The following is a 19,732-nucleotide window of genomic DNA, read 5'->3' on the forward strand; positions in this document are numbered from 1 at the left end:
AGCCCACACCTTATTAATCATTGAATGGGGAAGTTTCATTTAATCTTGTGAAGGGTTCAGTGTATTGATTACTTTTCTTATTTTTGTAACTACATACCTGTCAGGAAGCAATTAAGGAGTTTACTTGTGTTCACAGTTTGAAGGTACTTTCCATTGGGTTGGGGTAGTGAAGAGTCAGGAACACAAGGTATTGAATAAAGTCAATAAATGAGCAGTGAATACTGGTCTTCAGTTTCCCATATTCTTCTTATTCTTTCCTGGACCTCAGGCTGTAAGACACTGCTGCTCACGATTAGGGTGGGTCTTTCGATCTCAATTAACTCAGTCTAGAAACTATCAAAAACATGTTCAGAAGATTGTCTTCTAGTGATTTCTAAATCCCATTAACTTCACAGTGTTAGCCAGCACACTCATGTTCCACAACAAAAATAAGAATAACTCTAGTCACACAATAATTGTGAAAACTGCATAGAGCAAAAAAGATTGAAAGTCTTTACTGGGTTATTGATATTTTCTAAGGACTAAATGTATGTTCTTAGCCCACTTTCACCTTTATAACGTAATGCACAGTATGTTCAGATAAAACTCCTTCAAAAGCTTTCCACAATAATGATATTTTTAAATGATAGCATATTCTATCATGCATAATCCATGAGTTGATCAATGGCACTTTAAATTTTAAAGTTCTGTTCGGGTTTAGGTGGCAATGTCTTTATGAAAAATCTACTATCATAGAGAAAATAAAATGTACAAACAAAATAACCTCAGCTTTCTTTGGAACTAAAAATGAAATTATTTTGTTATATCATAGCTAATTTACATATTAAAGTATACAAATAATATTTGCCTATTAATCAACTTACTACAATTATTAAAATAACCAAATCATGTCAACTGATTCCACTTCCTTAAAGCAGTAGGGAGAGGTGAGAAGTCAGTAATTTTTATTTAAGTCATTAGATATGAGTTGTAGATAATTGTTTATTACTTTTGCTGTTTCTTAAATGTTGCATATTATCTTCCAAACCATGATTGAGTTTAAATGCCTTATTTCAGGACTATTTGACTTTGTTCTTCTAAAAGAATGTCTTTGCTGAAAGTACAGAGAAAAGAAAGTTCTTAATCCAAGGAGATTTATTTACATCTAGAAGAGAATGTGTTAGAATTACAGCAGGAAACTAAGAAACTCAAGGGAATCAAACTGGGCTTGGAAAATGTTAACTACACCATGCTGTGAATGGCACACACAAGCCATGCCACAAGAGGGCAGACACTGGTGAAGTCCGGATAATGGCCTGGCTGGATTTTTGTGTAGACTTTCCATGAGTGTTCTTTACTCCCTTTCCAAGTTAGATGTTGATGTGAAAAGTTTCACTTTTGTTAACTGGTAAGGATGATTACCTTAGGAAGCCATGCTATTTATTTAAGCACGGGTGTTGTCATCTGTACCATCTGACTGTCCATATCCGTTTTGAAGGTACTACTTGAATTGTCTCGATAACATCACCAAGGACTGTGCAAGAATGCATGCAAGTCCTTTCTGCATTGTGTCCCTTTCTCCTCTCTGTGAACTTCTCTCTCTTTTCTGCCTAGGGTTGGATTTTCTTCCTCATGCAAAGTGTTTCAGTATTTTGCAACAGCGAAGCTAAGCCTAGCAAGTAGGTGGCCTCTCATTCATTATATACCAGAAACTGGGCTGTGCAGAAACGTCTTTGTGTTTAGGGAAATATCTGATTATTCAGATTAGGCACTGGTTGGTTTTGCCACACTAAACTAATTTTCTTTCAGTTTAGTCTGGAAAACTGTAGTTATTAAGAGGTAAATAACGTTTAACAAGATGCTTGCAGATGCAACATTAGCATTTTAAAAGGCATAACCCATTCCTTTTCTGCTTCCTCTCTACAGCCAACCCTCTCTTCCTGAACACAATAAGGCCTTCAAAGCAGCTGTGATTGTCTCTTATCCCCTGGGCTCAAGGTAGAAGGAACAATTTGTTCCACAGCAGCTGAAACAAACACGGTGTCCTTTCTCTAAGATTCTTGTATTTTTCAAGGTCATTGGCGCTTCTCAACATTTTTCTCTTCTGAGATTACATTGTCTTACTGTTCTTCTTGTCCACTGTAAGAGTGTTTTTCTGAAACCCCCGGTTCTTTGACTAAATTCTCTGACCTAAGGTTGGCATCTGCTTCTTTGCTCCTGCTTTTTAGATATGTATTTTTTCTGCCTTTTCATTTAATAAATAATGTAAGCTATCAGGGTCAGGAGATAGAATATTGTCTGAAGGATATGCCATTTTCTCTCGATGACCTTTCCATGCAAAGGGGTCAAGCTCACAAGGTTTATAGTACAGTGTTCGTAACTTCTGTTCTGAGGGCAGAGCTACTGGGTTACATGCCCTGTGCTAACATATTTCTTCTGTATAGGCTGGTTTACATCCTTAAGTCAGAATTCTGGAGTGGTGACAGCTTCCCTAACTAAAATTGTCACAGAGCTTCAGAAGTCTGTGGAGTGTTTCTCACTGCACTGAACACATGATAAATAGCCCACACTTTTATCTTTGTATATTATTTTGACACCCAATCTTTTCTTTCTTTTAAACTATCTATTATGTATGTATCTATCACCTAGTTGTTTATTTATCATCTATTATGCATGTATGTATGTATCAATCATCTATCCACCTATCATCTATCTCCTCTCTCTCTCTCTCTGTCTCTCTGTCTCTCTGTCTCTCTGTCTCTCTGTCTCTCTGTCTCTCTGTCTCTCTGTCTCTCTCTCTCTGAGGCAGCTTCTCATATGTCCATGTTTCCCAACTTGTCCATGCACTCTTTAGGTACCTGTGGATCATCTTGAACTTCCCATCACTCTCTCCCCACCCCACTTTCCAAGTGCTGGACTTACAGTCTTCTACCATCAGGGCCTGTCACAGTGCTGGGGACCAAATTTAGAGCTTCCTATATTTTAGGCAAATGTTCTATCATCTGGCCATATCTCCACTCCATCCTTATCACCATTCTATTGCTCTGCCCCAGTTAGGTTTCATTGTTGCTATAATAAAAGCTTACAGGCTATAGTCTACAGTCAAACAAACAAAAAAAATGGAAGATAAAAGCTTGCAGGCTACAGTCTGTTAACAATGGAAGACAAGGCAGGAAGCTGGAGGCAGAAATTGAAGCAGAGACCAAGGAGGAAAGCTACTTCTGCTTACTGGCTTGCTGCCCGTGCCTTGCTCAGCTGCTTTCTTATACAGCTTTGGACCACTTGCCACAGGATGCTGCTGACACAGTGCTCTGGATCCTCCCATATCAATCAGTACTCAAGAAAATGTTCCACAAACATATCCACAGGCCAGTCTGTTGGAAGCAGCTGAGAGTACATCTTACCATGTGTGTCTAAGCTTGTGTAGACCTGCAAACTCTGTGGCAGTTGCCATTTCAAATTTAACTCATAATAGACTCTATCTGTGTCCCTAAAAGAGTAGAGCTCCTCATTCCAAGTTAATATGACACATATACATTCATCTATTCACCTATGTCAAACACTCTATTTGTTTTATTTTCATTAACATTTCCATAAATCATCTTAAATGTTACTTATCTAACTGACAAAAATAACATCAAGAAAAAGAAATTACAAAGAGACAGAGGAGTTTTAACTGTGAGAAACCATTTGTACTCCTATCAGGACACTAAATGACAGGAATGGCTCAGCAACAAAACCTTCCCCGGAGAGCTTGGACCCCTTTGCTGTTAGTTCTCTGACTCCTTTTCTGCCTTGAAAATACTTGCTCAAACATTCAGATATGGGGACCGTGTGGTCTATGGTGTACCCCCTTTCATTTTTAGTGATAAATGAAGAACTCTCTGGGCTTTTGAACTTTAGCATCAATAAAAGCCTGCTGAAAAATCATCTTCCCCTGTGTTCTTTACATCAGCAGGATTGTCAGCCACAGCTGAGTGCTCAGCAGGCTGTCTGTGGGCGTCTGATGGACTGTACTAATGACTCATTAGGCTCCTAAGTGACACCTGTTATTTGCATGCTAGAGACAACCAAGTGTTGAGTCTGGAGACAGGCTGTGGGGCTGGCTTCAGTCCTGCTGTTTGGCAAGCCTCTGCAGAAATCTCCATGGAAAAAGCACACATACATCTGGAAATTCTGTTTCACTTGCTTGGTAACTTAAGTGGTTGACATAAGTGCTGTCTGGAGTTTAGACCAATGGATTCCTTTTTAAAATGACCAAAGATTCAGACAAGTCTTGTGTGTGTGTGTGTATTAAGTGCTGAGCAGGTAAATCTAATTGTTTATGTGTAGCTTTTCTTCCACCATCATGGAATGATCCCAGAGATGTGCCCTGTAGCTTTAGTAGTTGAATGATGATGGATGAATGGAAATATGCGGTGTGTTCTTTAAGCAGGAAATATTCAATGTGGGGTGGGGCTGAGCACTGACCTGGTAATTAAAGTCATCCAGCATCCTCTTAACTCCTGTCAATCATGCTTCAGTGATGAATTGGGATATGTAATTGCTGTTCAGGGCTTTCTCTGCCTTTAGCAGCACCAAATCACCTGCAGGAATAGTAAACTTTTCAGTGGACAGTGGTGCTCTGTGGGAATATTCCATGGGTGACTGCTACATTAACCATCTAAGCTATAGGGTCAGATGGTCAGGGACTTCTACTCAATCACAAACACTAGCTTTCTTCTAGAGTGAGATCAGGTCTGAATGTTTTCTCCAATTTATACCTATTGTAAGTACTGAAAATAGAAGGGGACTGTGGATATGTCTCATTGATAAGGTATGGTGTGTAAGCTTAAGTCCTTGAGTTCAATTCCCATCACTATGAAAAATAAAATAAAATAAAATAAAATAAAAATACATCAATACATGTAGATAGATAGGTATATAGAAACATGATAGACAGACAGAGAGACAGATAGACAGACAGACAGATAGACAGACAGATAGACAGGCAGGCAGATAGACAGACATATCTTAAGATTATCCTGAGCAAACTTTTAGCCACAAAAATCTAAGCACTATAGAACCTCAAGTTAAAATTTGTTCAGAAAAAGGAAGGAAAAGGAAAGCACCAAGATGATAGGAGTGTGAATAGTTTTGTTACTGGATGCTTCTTAACTGGGGTGGAGTTTGGAAGAAGAACACCTAGAGGCAGAAAAAAATGTTTCCTGTCTCATGTGGGGCAGCTTCATTTCTTGATCTGCCCTGGGAAGTGTGAAGACTGTATACACATCACTAACACATAAGATTTATAGTTTGTAACACATATATAAATTTAGTCATAGTAACTTACTTCTAATGTTCTTTATTGAGTCTATAATTCACTATTTATATTTATTAAAATATGAATGATAACTTATATTTGCATATTTTCTAACAAAAGTCCTTGTGGTTTAAGATTAAGTATTTCTTTTAATACTTATCATAAATTTAAAGTTGGGTAAGTTATTGATAGATGATTAATAGCATTACATGTAAATATCATTTCAGTAATGTCAGCCTCCATTTTAAATTAAAGTTTGATGATTTTACTTAGTTTGCTTAAAACTACATAATTATTCAATAACACCAGAAAGTTTTGACTCAGGTCTCTAAGTAATATATTTTTTAACATGATAAATTTAAGTATCTTTTGGAACAAACACCATCAAATTTTTGTTTAGTAATTAATTAATCTGCCCTCTTAATAAGTAGAAAATTGTGGCTATCTTTTAATACTAAATTGATTAAAGTCATATTTCTCCCTAATATGATTATATTATGACTAAGTATATGGACTACTTAATATACCTTGTATGACCTTGTACACTTGGCTTCTTGCTGCAAAGGAAGTAACAGTTATGTCTAAATTCTATGTTTAGTTTAGAAAATTAAATGTATTGAGGTTTTGGACAAGAAATATCTATCATTTAGAGGACCATAGGGAAGAAAAAAAAAAAACAGACCTCTCAAAGTATGGTAAATACATGTGATAGAATATCCAGCCATTGAAAAGAATTAAGTGTAGCTGCTGCTGTCACAGGCTTGTTTGAGCAGTGAATGATGTCATCAGCGAGCCAGGTTTGCTCTGTTGGGCTCTATTTAAATCAGCCATGACTTCCTAAAAATGTCAGCTTCACGTGTGTGTAATCTGCTTGGTAGCAGTAACTTAGCAACAAACTTGATCATAAAAAGTGGAGGAGAGACAGATTGCATTTTCCCAGACATCTTCAAAAGATATCATCACCAGGACTACCTCAACCTTGCCTTTCTTGAACAGAGTAAGTACCAAGATGGCGATTACGAGCAAATGTTTCCATAGGCATCAAAAGAGCATCCATGGTATAAGTTCCTTTAAGGAATAGCCAGGCAATCTACCACTATGCATGGTAATAGGTTTAATCTAACTTACCCAGAAATTGGAAAATTCTGTGTCTGACAGATACTAAGCATGTCTGCTCCTGCTCACTCAATCCTGGCATCACTAAAGGGGTGTGGTTTGGAAACATGGGTGTGAAGTTTCAGATCCCACCATACTTTAGAAGTTGGAAGACTGCGTTCATGAACAATGTGGATTTGCAGTTTTGGTAGGATGTTCAACTTTATAGCTTACTTGCTTTCTGGAAAGCTTAGGCCTGCCTCTAGCAGTACCTCCAACAACAGATGCTAAGACTAAAATCTGTTAAGGAAAAATTACATTGAGTGAAAAGCTATCTTCCTGTGAGTGCTCAAATTCAAGGAGCATATATTGTCTTCTTTTTCATTGTGTGAAATCTCAACAGAGTTCTCCCTTCTCATAAATATACTGAAGTCCAGGCAGAATTATATCCTATCTGGAAGTAAATGAAAATGGGACTTCTTTGAACTATTATTGTGGACTCTCCTTATAGAGTCCACATACCCACTTTACAATTGTTACACATGTGACAAATATCTACTTGAATAGAAAAATAAGCAAATAAAATTCTATTTAATTGGGAAAGTGGATGACTGCATTAAGTAATCATTACAGAAATTATTTAATAAAGTTTATGAGGCATAAATTCAGGCAAAAAATTAAAAACTATCTCACAAATCAGGTCAGAATGATCCAAGCTAGACCTTACTCTGCAGTGAAGCTCACCTCAGCATATTGTACTGACTGTAAGCTCTAGTCTTACTTATGGAACTCACCACGACCTTGTGTCCCAGCCTTGGGATCTATCTTCAAGACTGATTCAGTTAGCACAGGTGGCCTTCCAAGTGGTAGATGATCTATCAACTTCAGATCTCTTATGCAAAGCAATCCTGGGTGAAAATTAACTTGCCAAACATAATTAACATTCATGGGTAATTAATTACTTCTTCGGGGAGAATGTGCTCATTTAGAAAGCTTGATTAAAGCACACACTTCTTTAATTTAGTAAGGTAAATGGAGAAGATGGAAATAGTTAAATGATTTTTGGATGTGATCTTCCAACCTGTAGTGTTGTAGTGTTCTGGATTTCTAGCTTCTCTTTCTTCAGAGCTGCATTAGTCATCTGGGGCTTGTGATAATTCCAGGTCATTCAAATGACAGACACTTATTTATTATAGTTTTCAAAGCTGGAAGTTCAAGACCAAGGTGCTAATAGGCTTAGTTCTAGATATGAGCCCGTCTATGGCTTCCAAATCCTGTGAAGAGGAGCCTGTTCTGTTATCCTGTTGCTGAGGCTACTTCGAAAGAGTTCATTTGACAATGATTACCTCCAAAGCCCTACCTTCTAATACCACCAGACTGGGTTTTAGGGTTTTGAAATAAAACTAAGAGACAAAAACATTCATGGCATAACAAAGTCTCAAATTAAATTGGGCTTAGAGCCAGGAAGAAGGACAATTTTGGGTGTACCAGCTTCATGTAAGGCTAAATGATAGACAATGTAGGTATCAATTTAATAATACGCTCAAGTCCTCTTCTCTCCTCCTCTTGTTCTTCCTCTCTGTCCCTTCTCTCCCCATTCCTCTCCCCCCTCTCTCCACATGTTCATGGCTGGCCTCTACTCCTCTATTCTCCTCTTCCTCTTTCTCTTCCTCTTCTTCTTCTTTCCTCCTCCTCCTCCTCCTTCTTCTTTTTTTCCTCTCTCTCTCTCTCTCTCTCTCTCTCTCTCTCTCTCTCTCTCTCTCCTCAACTTACCTCCCAATGACCTAAATAAACACTCTATTCTATACTTAAAAAATTATGCTCATGCCAGTTGAAAATATCTGCAGATAACCTACATGCCTGCCACAGTTAACACGGCGTGCATTTTTTTAGCATCAACTGATATTCTTAGTATGGGTGAGTATTCTATCCATTTGTTAGTTCTCGAAGCATGTGAGAAATTCACAATACAAAAGAATGAACCATGAAACAACAGAATGATTTTCTATAGAAATCAAAACCAGAAGTCAAAGTATGGGTTAGAGCAGGTGCCCCCTGCAGGCTCTGACAAGGAAATCTTGGTTCTTCCTGGAGCTCAGGCTATACCCTCCCCTCTGTGACTTGTGTCTCCAAGCTTTAGTCACATGATTGGCTACCCCTGTCCCTTAGAGTTATAATCCCCATTTATTTCCTACGAAGGTTCTGCTGCTAGTTCCAAGGACCATTAAATCTATGACAACCACATTCTTACCAGTTACATACATAGCTCTATTTCCAGATACATTAAATTTGCATGTAACCTGAGGGAGGAGCCAGTAGGGATCATTTTGGGGGATACCATATGAGAGATTCAAAGTATGCCTGTCCCAACTCACTTAACCCTGTCATCAGTAAAGGGGTGTGGCTTGGAGACAGGGGCCTCAAGTTTCAGATCCCACCATGCTTTAGAACTGGCATACTGCGTTCATAAACAGTGTGGATATGAAGTTTCAGAAGGATGTTTAACTTTACAGCTTATTTGCATCCTGGCAGGCTTAGGCATCCCTCTAGCAGTACCTCCAACAATAGATGCTAAGACTAAAATCGGTTAAGAAAAAAAGATGGGGTGAAAAGCTATCTTTCTGTGAGTGCTTAAATTCAATGAACATATATTGTCCTGTTTCCCATTGTGTGAAACCTCAGCACAGCTCTTCCTTCTCATAAATATAATTCAGGCAGAATTGTATCACATCTGGAACTAAATGAAAATGGGACTCTTTGAACTATTACTATGGATTCTCTGACTAGGACTCCATACTCACTTCATAGTCGTTACATATGCCGCAAATATCTACTTGAATAGGAATTAAAAAGCCAACAAAGTTTTATTTAAATAACTCAAATCCTTGAGTTCATTTAAAATGGCATCGTTATTTGCAAATATTATGTATGAATTCGGATAACTGCTGAAACCTCAGCTATTTTTCAATAACAAAAATAAATGCATTATCCAAATTCCAAGATTTCCAAGGAACAAAAACATTAGGTCTAACCACTTGATTTTGAATTGATGCTTATTGTCCGTTGCGAAGGTGTCTGTCAATCTGGAAGCATTTTTAACCATTTATTTGATCTGAAAAAAATTAACATTCAGTTCCTATGTTTACATATTTTTTTCTTTGCTCGTTTGTTCTTTGCCAAGCAATGTTTTAGACCTGAGTAAGCAACTGAAAAAGCAAATTGCTCTTGCTTTTGTAAAGTACTGATACATTTAAATGATAATTGGAGGCTGCTGTTGAAGGTGTTGGGGTATAGAATATAGCAAACCGAATTCGTGCTTGAAGACTGCAGGGTAGAAGTTGAGAAAATAAATCATGTATAAAAGTAGTTTAAAACCCGATTAGAGCTGCACAAGAGGTTCCCTGCCAATAGCCCTGTAAATACTGATATTTTCTGGCTGGGGGGGGGGGGGCGCATATTGAATTCGAGTTTTAGACAGAGCAGTTGCAGCTGACCTTTTCCATTCTTTCTCTGTGCCCAGGGATCAAATTCTCCTATAAAAGATTTTTGCAGTAGGATTCACAGCTGGGAGTAGGGTTTAGAGGAGAGTGCCAGGTAGTTCCACATGGTTACCCTTAGCCACAGCAGTGCCACTATTTTTCCAGCTAGTATTTAGACAAAGAAATTATGTTCCTAAATATAAATAGTGTCATAATCTGATCAGTATGGAAACATGTTTTTCAATTGCAAAATTGGAAATATTCAGGAAGGTTGAGCAATTATATGGCTGTGGATTTCATTAACAAGGCTGAGGAGACACTGTGAATCCCTGTGGTGAACTCCATTGTCACCAGCAATCAGGTCCCTGGAATAAGGGTCTGAGTTTAGAGGAACACTGGAAGATGTGATGTGGGGGAGTATAGGACTCTCTGCAACTGATGACAAATTCTGTTCAGCAAATTTTGGCCGACATTTTCCTACACCCATACTGTCATTCGGGGTCTTCCATTACACATTGACAGGCAGGACAATGCTGCTAAAAACATCACCTGAGGGCTTTAAAAGCTCGAGACCATGTTCTCATCCCCATGTGACATGTGTACTTCATTACCTCTTATATTAGTCTCTTCCACAGGTATTTCAGTTACTTCATAATGTTTGATATTAATGTGTTACCAAAAAAAAAATTGCCCCCAAAATAACAGCAAACATCATCAAAGTAGTAGGAGTGTAATGGAGGAGAGTAAAAAATCTTCTTGTTAACTCTTTGAAATTTTATTTTAATGCAACATTGCTATGTTTTGGAGAAAGTTGCATAGTCCAATACTTTGATCATATTCACACTGTTATACTCTCCCTAACTCCTCCCAGATCTGACCCTATCTCTAACTCTCCTAACTTCCTGTGGTATCTTTTTGAATACTCATCTAATCAGCACTGGTTTGTGCTGATCCTGCACTGACAGGTATGAGGCTATCCATTGAAGCATTGTTTTACCTCCCTAAGGTTTCAACTTTAAACAAAACAAACTCTTCCTTCCTCCAGTGTCATCAGCTATCAATAGTTCCCACAGTTGGTGGGTACCCAAGGCCCTCTCTTTGACATGCAGGAACTTTAACTGACTTGATCTTGTGCCACCACAGCTGTTGTGAGCACATCACAGCTCCAGATCTCCATGTCTGTAAGGCCATGTTTCACTCTGATCCCCTCTGGCTTCTGTCCTCACAGTCTTTGATCCCCCTCTTCCAAGCTGGTCTCTGAGCATCATGGGGAGATCAGTGAGGTGACTATGCCATTTGTGACTAAGCACTGAACACTCACTCTTTCCTTTGAGTAGTCATGAGTCAGCCTCAACTATACAAAGAAATGTCTTTGATGAGGTCAGAAAATAATGTTCTTCCCAGAAACCATGAGTTGTCAAATAAAAGGCTTAGAGCTGGCCATAAAATACTTCTAGAGTTGTTGGGTGTTCCAGAGACCTTATCCCCAAACAATGCAACCTGTTGGTATTGTTCTGTGTTACTCCTCTTCCCCCAAATATTGATGTTAAGACCCAATGCTGTACACATCTTATAATTTGATGACTGGACATACCATTTATGCCCCTGTTGCCTTTCTGTGCATATGTTTTGCTACTCAAAGCATTACTGTACTCCACAAGGTTCATAGCTTCCAAAGACTTTGCTTCAGCAGCTCTCATAGAAACATTTGATTCTGTGCTTGTCTTGGGGTTTCCATTGCTATGAAGAGACTCCATGACCAAGGCAATTCTTATAAAGGACAATATTTAATTAGGTCTAGTTTACAGGTTCAGAGGTTCAGTCTGTTATCATCAAGGCAGGATCCAGGCAGGCATGGTGTTGGAGGAGCTGAACACTCTTGTTCCAAAGGCAGCTAAGAGCAAACTGCCTTTCAGGAAGCTTGGAGGAAGGTCTCAACACCCATGCTCACAGTGACACTCTTCTTCCAAGAAGGCCACATCAATGCCAACAAAGCCATAGTTCCCCTTGAGACTCCATGACCAAGGCAATTCTTATAAAGGACAATATTTAATTAGGTCCAGTTTACAGGTTCAGAGGTTCCTCCTAATAGTTCCCCTTGAATATGGCCAAGCATATATGAATGAACACAGTGCTCATTAGGTCTTTTCACCTTGATACAAATTAGGGTCATGTTGGAATAGAAAACCTCAACTGGGAAACGTCTCTACCACATTGGCCTGTAGGAGGAGGGTACAGCTCACCATGGTAGGGGCCTTGGCAGGTGATATGGGGGGTGTTGTTAAAAAAGCATGCCAGCTAGGCAAGCCACAAGAGGCAAGCCAATAAGCATCATTCTTCTAATATCTCCCCTTTAGTTCCTGCCTCCAGCTTCATTCCTTGAGGTACTTCAGTGATAGACCACAACAGGTAAAATGTAAGCCAAATAAATACTTCCCTCTACAGATGGCTTTTGGTCATGGCATTTGCTAGAACCAATACTTTGGAATCTTGGCCATCAGGAAGGCATTTCCAGGTCAGTACCCAGGAACTTGATTTCTCAGAGTGACTCATTACTTTCATATTGGCCTGCTCCACAAGGGGGAACATGCCTGGGAGTATAAATCTGACCAAGAACCCATGGGTGTGTGCTCAGATGCCCCGGAAGTGAACCACTACTATGATTCTGCCAAACGGGATGGTATCACAGTTATCCTTTAAATCCATATTCTATATCCATGCTATACTGCTTAACTAATTAAAAAAATGAAATAATGAAAATACAATGAGGTGTTATGCAAATGTGTCCTAAAGTGACACTAACTGGCAGTGTTCATATAATAGCATCACATGCCAAAGAACTTTGATAACTTTAATCAAAATGTTGCTGGAGTGTCAATCTTAATGTAATTAAAACAGTGGGAAATTTCCCAAATTATTTATACATATGTGATGTGAAATTGTATTGACTTTCGCTGTTTGACTCACTAGTTAGCCTCTACATAGATTCACCCCCTGCCAATTGTGGCTAACACACTCTGTTCTTCTATTTTGCTATCAACATAGATATAGAAGTTGAACATTAAAGTTCACATATTTTCCCAATTTTATCAGAGCTAATTCCAGCTTTAAGGAGAAATGTATGTTTAGATTTTTAATATTTTTCTTTATTTAAAAATAGAACCAAGATGTTTACTTTTCCCACATTTCCTTTAAGAAACTACAGTTGTATTTTTATCTCAAGTTCTATGGCCCTTCCTGTTGCTCAATCTCGGGAGTGAATCCTTCATCTCTGAGTGTATTGTTTTCAAAACTTTTTGAGGATTGCCTTAACCCACACAGTAAGTCCTGTAGGAACAAACCACAATTATTTTCTGAATTAAAGGGGATCGGGGCAGGGGGAGGGTATAGGGAACTTTCGGGATAGCATTTGAAATGTATATAAAGACATTATCTAATAATTTTTAAAAAGAATGCATATTATGTATACAGCTCAAATAAACTGTTCTTTATATAATGACTGAGTTTCTATTTCTTAAATATTCTTGGCCTCGTGTGTGTGTGTGTGTGTGTGTGTGTGTGTGTGTGTATGTGTGTTCATTTGTGTGTACATGTGGAGGCCAGAGTTCAATGTAAGGTATCTTTTAAAATTACTTAGTATCTTATTTTTTTGTGATGAGGTCTCTCTCCACCTGAGGCTGGAGCCCACTGATTTGGACAAGCTACCTGGGTAGATTCACTTCTGTCTCTATGTCTACACTGCTGGGGTTGCTGGCATACACAGCAACTCTAAGCATTTACGTAAGTGCTGGGGATTTGAACTCAGGTCCTCATGCTTGCACAAGTGCCTTTTCAGCTATGCCAGCACCCCAACCTCTGCTTATACATTACTATGTAATACCTTGTTTAAAACAATTTTTCTTTTTACTGTCTAAACTTCTGAAGAAGTCTGTATGTTCCTATCCGTCTACCTCTGTAACCAAGATACTGAAGCTTTTAGAAGCTCATCTCTTTCTCCAGTGGTTATTTTTTAATTATTTATTTTATTTTTGAGATTGTGATATAACCACATCATGCCCTCTCACTTTTCTCTTCACAAATGCTCCCACATGCCCTTCTTATTAATATGGTATGGAATGCAGTGGCTGTTTATTTTGAGCTGTACAATGTTACCTTTCAATTGTTAACATTTTTGTCAAACACTGAAAATGTGCTGAGAACTGGTACCTTCTGATATGCTAAGTTTAAAAAGACAGGTATTCTAATGGGGGAATCTATCCCCTTTCCAGCCGGATCCTAAAAATATCAGAATGTCCAACATGAAGCAAGGAAAGATGGCTCAGTGGGAAAAATGCAAGTCATATAAATGTGAAGATTGAGAGCTATATCCTCTGTACCTACATAAAACTGGGGAGGTGTCATGGCCACTTATAATCCCAGAACTTAGGTGTTGGACTTAGGCAATTATCAGGTCAACCTGGCAAGTTAGACTAAGTTGAATCTGTGGGCTCCAGAATCAACAAGAGTGTTCGCCTCAATAAATAAAGTAGAGAGATGGAGAAAGACACCTGATTTTTATCCTCTGGCTTCCATATGAATGGACACAAAAGGTGTGCACAAGTATATGAGAACAAGCTTGCACACATGTGTGCACATGCACTGGCACATACAAGTGTGCTTACACATATGTATATTATGCACACACCTAAAATAATATAAAAGCCAAAATATACAATTCATGTCATCTCTACATACTCTTTCAGTGATGTGAGCCTGAGATTAGAATAGCTAAGCTCCTGTGGCAAGGATAAAGGCCACCCCCAGATGCTTTAAATCACACATTGAGAAGTGACAAGAGGGCCTGGGTGATTTTGCAATGAAAATCTACACATGTTTTCAACTGGGGCGAAAAATTCAGAGTAAGATTGCAACAGTGCTTAACTCTTTGGTGTAGGTATTCTAAACTTGACTGATTCCAGACTATTCAAAGGTCTCAGCTGTATTAGGGATCTGACCTCTTTCTAAAGGCTGCTACGATATCCTATAATACTTTAGCTTTATTTACTTTTCGGAGCTGACTTTGGAAAAAGCTTTACTTCTCCGAAACCTTCCTACCTGACTCAGACATTGCTCCTCCAACCAGAATCATTCTGTTAAAAAAAATATGCTTCAAGGAATATGTAGATATGTTCTATGTTGTCTGGAGAAGGAAGACATTGATTTTAAAGATGAGAATAAAGGAATTTGGGGCTGAAAGATAAAACATTCTGTGGAATGCAAACAGTGATTTTTATTTCTGACTTCAGGTCAAAATATTGTATAATTTAAGTTAATAAATGAATGATATATATGCATATATATATACATATATTCATACATGTTTATATATATATAATACCTTACACAGAAAGTCGAGATTATAGGACCTCTCATGACTTTTGTTTGCAGTTCTTACCTAGCTCCTATCTCATCATATGTACATGTCTCAGTGACCTCCCAATGACGCTCAGCATCTCTGCTGGACCTGATGTGCTCTCTACCACAGGCAGAATTCTTAGGTGCCAGAGTCTGATTGGATTAGCAACAACATCTGTGCAATTTTCATATGGTCACTTTTCCATTCAATGTCTTCTTTATTCAATCACTTTAATCGCACATGCAAGCCTCTATCCAAATAGGATATGTAGACTAGATCCCAGAGACACTGCCTTCCCAGGCCCAACACTGAGAAGTGATAGGTTCACCTAGCTCCTTTAAAGAATCCTTGGAAATACATTAAAGCACGCTATCCCTCATCAGGGCTTACAGACCAGGAGAAAATCTAAGACACTCAGTGCTACATAAGCCCATGAGCTTCCATCCTCTCCTCTTTAATAAACTGCTCTTTTTATTTAAAGAAAAAGAAAAAGAAAGAAAGAAAGAAAGAAAGAAAGAAAGAAAGAAAGAAAGAAAGAAAGAAAGAGAGGGAGAGAGAGTTTTGAGGGAAAAGAAAGTTCTCTTTATAAATGGTTTATAAATTATTACTTTACTTGCATGCTTTCTGTGAAATATGTGAGTCTTTTTGACATAATAACAAATATGTGGGAACTGATATAATTGATTAACTAGAATTATGCTAGTATGGTAAGCACAGCCTTAATTACCCAGGTCCAGTAAATTCAGCAAGCTTGCTAATTCATTTTGCCCAGGAAGACACATATGTTTCCCACTAACAACTGCCAATTTAACCCTGACTCATTTCATTTTAGTGAAAATAAACTTCTGATACTTTTTTGTGAATGACCACATTAAAATATTTTTTAAGACAACACCTTTTCTTTGTGCAGTTCTTGATGGTAATGTCTAGAAAGTATGCAGAATAGAAAATTGGAAAATATTGAAAATCCAATGAACTATATTTTCACACAAATATAAATATGTAAGCACCATGTTCTTACAGATATAGGTATATGTATACTGTGTCAAATGTTTATCTCATGGATAAAAATTAACTCAGCTTAAATATAGAATCAAGATATATGAATTTTGAAGATGTTTCTATCAAAATATAAATGACCAAATTTTATGTATGTTCAGTTAATTTTTGGCCAATTACACTTTAATAGAAACATCTATCTATCTATCTATCTATCTATCTATCTATCTATCTATCTATCTATCTATCTGTTTAAGCCTGTAGAACACACCATGACTATATGACCATCCTATCTCATGCTTTAAGACACATACATTCCTATCACTTACACTCCCACTCCAAATGTACTTCGGATACTACAGAATGCTTTAAATAGATTTCTAAATATATGGAGTCACAAAATAACTGCTGCCTTTGGCCTATCTTCCTGACCGAAACTAAGTACTTTGTAGTCTGTATATGCTAATACATTGAAGTTCAAGCATTTAAAAGTCTTAAGTGGTGTTAGAGTAACTTTGAGCTTGTGGAGACAATGAAACATAAAATATGGAGTTTCCATATCTGCTCACTTCCCTGACCTCCTCCATGAAGAGCATTTTGCACATTGTACATCTGCTATAACAGTTGGGTCAATACAGTTGCACAGTTCAGAATTCAAGCCCAGTGTCTATAACAAACTCCCTCTTGGCTGTGACCCTCTAGTACACTTCAATGCAGGTTTGGACAAGTGCACAGTGCCATTTATCTTTTATTACGGAGTTTGAAGAACAGTCTTGCTGTCCTAAAACAATTTTCCTAGCCTAGCTATTTATCTCAATCACTGATCATTCTAGATCTTTTTACTATCTCTGCAGTTGGGTTTTTACAGACATGGTATCTTTGGAATTAGGCAGTAGTATCAGAGTGATTTCTCTCACTCACCAAATCACACTTTCATTTTATGTCTAAATAGCTCGTTCTTTATCAACCAATAATATTTTTGCTTGTTTTCTTATCATTTACCTGTCAAAGAGCATCTTGGCACTTTCTGAGTTTGTCTTACTATGAATAAAGATGCCATAAACGCATGCCTGAAGAGTTTTTCTTTGTTTGTTTGTTTGTTTTTAAAGACTTATTTATTTATTATATGTAAGTACACTGTAGCTGTCTTCAGACACTCCAAAAGAAAGGGTTAGATCTCATTATAGGTTGTGAGCCACTATGTGGTTGCTGGGATTTGAACTCAGGACCTTCAAAAGAGCAGTCAGTGCTCTTAACCACTGAGCAATCTCTCCAGCCTATGCCTGAAGTTTTTTGTGTGGAGATGTTTTCAATCAAAACCATCTAAATTATACAAAAATACAGGAAGTAGGTCACATGGTAAGAATATGTTTTTCTTTACAAACACAATTAAACCATCTTACAATTTTTGTGCTGCAGATGTAGCAGATGTGCAGCTTGGTCTTTGTGTGGGTTCCCCAACAACTGTTGTCTGTTGCCTGTGTGGGGATCCCATTTCCCTAACTGGATTGCCTTGTCTGGCCCCAGTGGGTAATGGGAGAAGACGGAGTGGACTGGGAGAAGACGTGGTGGATTTTGGGATCTAAAATATGATGAGTGAGGAAAAACTTCTGTGATGTTCTGCATTCTCACAATCAAGAAATAGGCTGTTTCTCTTTGTCCCTTCAGACTCTACTGTTGCCATTGTTTCAGATTTTACCTTTGTAGTCAGAGAATGATCTCACCTTTGTATTGTGATTGGTTTCAGATACAGTTCTTTTCCTTATGTCTGACCTTTATAGATCTTATGAGTCGCTGGCGGTCTAGACCAGGGGTTCTCAACCTTCCTATTGCTGTGACCCTTTAAGACAGTTCCTCATGTTGAGGTGGTTCCCCCAGCCCTAAAATTATTTTTGTTGCTAATTCATAACTGTACTTTTGCTTTTGTTATGAATCATAATGTAAGTATCTTTATATAGGATATCTGATATGTGATTCCCATAAGAGAGTCATTTGACCCCAAAAGGGTCATGAGTCACAGGATGAAAAACACTGCTGTGGATTCTTAAAAACCTTTTTAACTGAGTTGTTTTTCTTTGTAAGATTTAGGAGTGTTTCATGTGTTGTATGTGCCAGTCCTTCATTATATAAGAAAATAGCAATATTATTTCCCAGTTTAGACTTTTCTTTTAATTATATTTAACTGTGTCTTTGTTTGGATTCATTTTAATTTTTGATAAAATCCAATTGTCTTAAAATTTCCTGTTGTTGTGAAGAGAAACAATGACCAAGACAACTTATTTAAAGCATCATTTAACTGGGGGGCTTGCTTACAGCTTTAGAAGGTGAGTCCATGACCATCGTGGTAGGAAGCATGGCTGCAGGCAAGTAACTAGCCATGGTGCTGGAGCAGTGACTGGAGAGTTTTCATCCTGATCCATCCTGATCCATAAGCAGGGAGAAGGGAGGAGGAGGGAGAGGGGGAGGGGGAGGGGGAGGGGGAGGGAGAGGGAGGAGAGAGAGCACTAACTGGGAATGGTTGAATGGCATAGGCCTATGAAACCTCAAGGCCATACCTCCAAATCCTTCTCAACTAACTCCACCCACTAAGGAGAAAATATGTGTGCCTATGGAGACAATTCTCATTCAAACCACCACACCAATTCCTCAATATATTTCTTTAATAATGGTGCTTCTTGTGTTTTATCAAAAAGTTATCACTAAGCCAAAGGGAACCTGAAACTGCTTTTTCTCTTTATCCTTCACACATCTGAGAGATTTGCCCTTTATGTCAAGGTTTCTTATCCATTCTAAGTGGTGCAAGGTTATTATTTAACTCGTTTTGTATGTCAATGCCCATGTATTCCAGCACCATTTGTCAGAATACATTCATTTTATTAATCATATTTTATGGAAAGGTGATGATTTATTTATTCGTCTCCGTTCATGCTTTTTAATTCTTGATTATTGCTTCTTCTAAAGCATCAGGCATAGCACAGAAGCGTGAGGAAGAGGAACACATATTCAAGTTGGCTTTTTCTCCAATGATAAAGTCATTTACTGTTCACTGTGAGGCTGTGAGAAGCCCAGGTTCTTACACCACACACGTGATGCTCAACCTTTCTGTTGTATTCACTCCAGTTATCATTCAGCAACATCTCATCCACTGACTTTTCCCAAATGACTAAACAGTGAATGAACTTGAGTATGCTTATTTGCAAAGTTGCTTTCCTTGGCAAAGATGCATTGAAATGTTTTCGCTCACTGTTAGTTTGTTCTGTTGTGTTTTCACACACTTATTAGTTAATAGAGTTGGAGTTAACATCCGTGAAGAGGCATAAAATTTGAGATTCCTCTGTCAGAGCATAGCCTAAAAACCATAGGAATGTATTATTATGAATTTGTAGTCACTGTTGTTTGCTCCTTTCTTTCCAGGATTTTCTTTGGGTTTGTGTTTTAGGAATTTACAAAGGGCAGATATTTCATTACTCGAATTGATAATGA

General features: G+C 38.0%; 1 long non-coding RNA gene across 1 annotated transcript in view; it reads right to left on the reverse strand.

Annotated features, from left to right (window-relative positions):
* Window positions 1–19,732, reverse strand: part of A330049N07Rik (RIKEN cDNA A330049N07 gene) — a 113,403-nt gene that overhangs the window by 4,240 nt on the left and 89,431 nt on the right. Inside the window, exons 3-4 of the long non-coding RNA NR_040646.1 lie at window positions 4,450–4,565; window positions 98–333 (exon numbers count right to left, since the gene is read on the reverse strand). This is a non-coding gene — a long non-coding RNA (RIKEN cDNA A330049N07 gene). The remainder of the gene's footprint in view (window positions 1–97; window positions 334–4,449; window positions 4,566–19,732) is intronic.

Source organism: Mus musculus, chromosome 10 (assembly GCF_000001635.26).
Source record: "Mus musculus strain C57BL/6J chromosome 10, GRCm38.p6 C57BL/6J".
NCBI classification, from domain to species: Eukaryota; Metazoa; Chordata; class Mammalia; order Rodentia; family Muridae; genus Mus; species Mus musculus.